The sequence below is a fragment of the Vidua chalybeata genome, unplaced genomic scaffold (genome assembly GCF_026979565.1).
Source record: "Vidua chalybeata isolate OUT-0048 unplaced genomic scaffold, bVidCha1 merged haplotype W_reject_20, whole genome shotgun sequence".
Taxonomy (NCBI): domain Eukaryota; kingdom Metazoa; phylum Chordata; class Aves; order Passeriformes; family Viduidae; genus Vidua; species Vidua chalybeata.
In genome coordinates, this window is record NW_026530348.1 from 22,937 (window position 1) to 27,615 (window position 4,679).

General features: G+C 44.7%; 1 long non-coding RNA gene across 1 annotated transcript; it reads right to left on the bottom strand.

Annotated features, from left to right (window-relative positions):
• Positions 1–460: 460 nt before the first annotated feature.
• On the bottom strand, positions 461–4,310 carry LOC128783164 (uncharacterized). The gene is made up of 3 exons (XR_008429020.1): positions 3,974–4,310; positions 1,300–1,345; positions 461–823 (listed from the first exon to the last, which is right to left on the bottom strand). It is a non-coding gene; the product is annotated as an uncharacterized LOC128783164 (long non-coding RNA).
• Between the last annotated feature and the right edge of the window lie 369 nt (positions 4,311–4,679).

The following is a 4,679-nucleotide window of genomic DNA, read 5'->3' on the forward strand; positions in this document are numbered from 1 at the left end:
ATCACAAGCGGTTCTGAAGCAGGCACGCCCATTGCCTGTAGATACAAGGACTGTTTCAGAAGTCTCGTTAGGATGAATATCAAAATGACAGCTATTTTGTTCTGTGTCTAAACAGATATCTTGAGCTATAATTGCGTTACCTTCACAGATAAACCCTAGTTGTTCTCGGATAGTACAGGACTCTAAATTGACAGTTTGCCATTTGTCATCAATTTGACGGGCCCATTCTCTATGTTCAGAAGGATCGAAAGTGGGTCCATCATGATTTAATCCTAATGCGATGCTAGGGAATATCAAATGCACTGAGGCATTACTTATGGTCAGCACAAAATGCTGTGGCTGTGTTTGTGTTAGGGTCATAGGTAAAATTCACTAAATTCCACCAGGATTGGAAATCTCTTTCAAAGTCAGTGGCACTGTCCCAGACTATTTTCCTAATCTCAGTAGGAAAAGTGCCTTCTTCACCTTCTCTTATAATTGAGGCAGCAACTGACTGCATCCATAATTGAGCCTGGATACAGCTAAGAGCTAAGGAAACATTGCTTTGCGTGGCATTAAGTGCATCAATGATCAATTTTTTATCCTTCACATTTATCTTTTCCCAATTTGGTAGAATGTTTGATAGCAAGCACTGATGTGTTCCCAAGGCCGATAAGGACGACTGCAGTGGTTGCTGTATTTTGGTCAAATCTCTAGTCGTAGAAGCCAATTTATTCATTAATACCTCTGAACTGATTCCCAATTCTGTTCCCACAACACCAGTTATGTCTCTTGGCACCCGCTTTTTAGGAGGGTTCCACTGTCGCAGCCAGGTTGTCCAAGCCTGAAAAGAGGTTTGCAAAAAGGGTGAACAAGCTGGTTGTATTTCTGAGACATTGTTTTGCATCAGCAATTTGACTTGTTTAAGAGACCATGCCGGATCAAATAATATCTGTTGTTGGCCAGTTTTCCTGATTATATATGGTCCAACTTCAAAAATTTTCGGGGTAAGCATAACTGGTGGCTGGGCTCGAGTGGTGGTAGTGGTGCTGGTATAAACCGTAGTAGATTGAGCTACAGCATTTATTATAAACTTAAAAGAAAGCCCTTTGGTGTTTTTTCCCCATAAACAAACCACTTCTGCAGTCTGTGTTAGTGTAAAATTGTGCCAACAATCCTGTACGCTTGGGTGCGTGCAGACCTTTTTGTGCTTAAAGAGAGCCTTTCACTTTTTCTGCATGCTACCACAATTAGTTCAGACCACGGTCACTCAGCTGGTTTCTGGCCATGGGGTTGTGGTAGGATGCAGAAAAGTATTACCAGTTTGATCATGGATTAGGTGGTCTTCATGTCCCTCGGAGTTCTTCTGAAAAAGTAAACACAACAGAATTCTGCCGCCGAGAGGCAGAAAAGTTAGAATGATGGAATTATCCAGCATGTATTTGTCCAATGCTCTTTCCCTAGAGCACCAGAGGCTTCCCATGCATATTTATTCAGAGGGGGTTTTAGCACAAGTGCTACTAGTCCTATAGTAAGAGAGGTCCACCAGAACAGGTTGGCCAGGGTCATGAGCTGGATTATTAGGATCATTTGGTAGAGAGCATAGGAGTCAGTGTAGATGCAGACCAAAGAGGAATTCTGTGCTTCTCGTTGAAAAACACGCCAGACAGCTATCAGCTCCCCAGTGTGTGCGCTACCTTCTCCCTCTGTAATCATTTGCTCACCAGAGGAAAAGTGGAGGGCTTCTGCCCTATATTTCCATACTTTTCCTTTCCCTTTAGCAGAAGCATCAGTAAACCAAGAGTTTGCTGATTGTTTGGGGCAGAAAGGAGGGGTTACTTTGATTACAGAGGCAGGTTTGTCCAAGCTCTCAGTTTCTTGGATTGGTAAAGTTTTTACAGATCCTTCTGTCATTGAGAAGAAGTTACAGTAATGTTCAAGCTGAGCATACCACTTTCTCACTAAGGCCCTCTGGGCCACCCCGTCAGGAGGGGGAGTCCCACTAGTGGCTGTCTTAATAACCTTGAAGGGGCCTCTCAATACAATTGGTTGTTTTCGTGCAATTTTTTCTACTTCTAGGAAAGCTAAGATAACCATCAACAATCCTTTTTCCCAGGTAGTGTATCTTTTCTCAGCATCTTTGGAACCACGGGAGTAAAAACCAACAGGTCTTGTCAGACCCTCAGCACCCCGCTGCCATATGTGTACTGACAGCCCTGAGGAGGCAAATCCCCATTCCACCTGGAAAGGATCTGTAGGATGGATAGGGGTCTGCAACTGCTTGATGAGCTGTTGCTTCAAAAATCAGCAATTGCAATGCTGACTCCTGAGAAAGACTCCAATCCCATTTCACCCCTTTCCTCAACAAGTCATAAAGGGGAACAAATGGGTCCTTCTGCTTACTAGGAAATCTATCTGGTCTTTCTACAGGAGATACAGCTGCTATCGTTTTTGGAAGGAGAATTGCTGTAGGTTTGAGTGATTCTGGAAGCCCACAAATTCAAGGGGTCGTTATCTCGGGCTTCACAGGTAATTGCATCAGGGATTCAAAGGCAGGAATTAATTTCTTTTTGAGAGTCATTTGCAGGCAAGCAGCTTTGTGCACATTTTCCAAGAGTTGGTCGGGGGTACTAATTCTAGCTATGGGATCTCCCCTTTCCAAGGGCTTGTTCCCCCGGCCCAAAAAGCTGCACGCTGTGTCAGGGACCATGTGTCACCTTTCTCTCCTGTTGTTAAGAAGACACCATGTCCCCAGTACCCACCGGCTTCCTGTTCAGTTAATTGAATTTGATCACCACCAGTGAGGGACACCCGGAAAACATATTCTGTTTCTGATTCATGTGGAGGGTGTCCATATTCCCTTTTAAGCTTAGCTAGCTCAGTGGCAGTGTTTAGTTGTGATGGTATGTGTTTGGTTGTGATGTGAGGTTGGAGATCATCATCACTGAGATAGCTATACACTGAGATAGTTTTAATCAAGGGTCTCAAGTGATGGCAGCAATGTTCCCCACAATTACTTGCTGCTTCAAGTTCTTGATGAGGATAGATTTGTTTCATGTGAGGAGTTTCCTTCTCCTCAGGCTCTGTAGAGGAATCAGCATGATGTGATTTGTTAACATGTTCCTCTGTTAAGGCAGCTCGCAATGCATAGATCACATCTTTTGCTTCATAGAACTGTTTTTGCAAAATTTCAACTAGATTTTGAAGGGAGTCTATTAGAGCATGTTCCTCACTTCTTCGCTCGAAGCCATTTTCTATAGCTGCCGTAAGACAAGCTCCCAAAACTGAGCATAAGATAGTTTTATTTTTGCCCAGTTTGAATTTTGTTTCATGTTGTAATGAACACACTCTATCAATAACATTTTCTAAGTTCAACCAATTACTCTGTGCCCATTTTTCTCCTTCCGTAGAAGGTCTGGCATTGTGTTTGGCTAGTGGTGCATAAAATTCAGCTTTAATTTCAAGGCTAAGATTGTCACTCATTTTGTGAAGGGACCAAAACCACGACAGGGAGCTACAAACTTAAGTTCCACAAAACTACACAGCCCTCGCTGTGTCACCCTTCGCTTCCCTGGCTGGGTGAAAGGACAATAATCTGCCTGGGAGACTCTGCTTAGTTGCTTCAAGTTGTCCCTTCCTTCCCAGACCAGATACACACAACAACAACAAAACAACAGTGTCCTGCCTTTTGCACTAAGGGATCCTTTATAAATTTCCAAAGACAGTGTGGGTGCCTTTTCAGCTGCAACCCTTCTGTCTAGACAGAAATCCTGTCCGTGACACCAATTTTAATGTCACGGTCCGCTTCTTGCGGGGTGTCGTGATGGTTCTTTTCACCGATCCCAAAAGTGCAAAAAAGGCAAACAACAAGGGACTGTCAGTTAATCATAAGAAATGCACCTTTATTAGGGGCCAAAAGAGTAAATGCGATAGTGGGGGATTAGAAAGGAGATAGAAGGATAGAGAGAGAGAAGAGGGGTATGGGAATAGCTACCAACACAGGCGAGATCCTCAGTGGTCCGGACGATGGGGATCCGTCTGTCGTGTCGGGGGAGTCTCCGAAGTTCTGGTCGAACTCAGGACTATAACTCAGGGATCCAGTTATAGTCCACAGAGGAAAGAGGGGGGAACAAGTGTAACAATGAAAGTCCATTGTAATCGCCACGCAGGAACAGGTGAGTCCACAGAAACCACCAAAGCAAGACGAATCCAATGAAGAATGAGTCCATTAAAATTACTGAAGGGAAACAGGTCATGTCATTAGTGGTCAGACCACCAATTTCCCCTCCTGCCTGTAGTAGGCGTCTCAGTCTCAGCCCTTGGGAGGAGGGTTCTCATTCTTTCTTTGTCACAGTGGTAACGAGGCAGATAAAGGGTCTTCAATGAAGAACCACGGGAGTCACCCCAAAAGTTCGTTCGGCTTAAGAACGGAGATTAGAAGAGAAGCAGGCCGCGCATCACGCGGTCCCGTGCTGGCTCCACGTCAGGTCTTTGCCAAGTCCTTGCCAAGTCCTTGCCAAGTTCCAGGCCTTGTTCGGAACAGCTAGCATGACGGTTCAGTGGTTCACCTGCTGCTGTGTCCTGTTTTAAGCCGGAACTGCAGTAGAGGAAGGGATTCTTTCTTGTGGGAATCGGAAGGCAGAATGGAAAATGAGGGGCTTATGACGGGCTCTTACAGCAAGGAGCAGCTCCTGGATTCT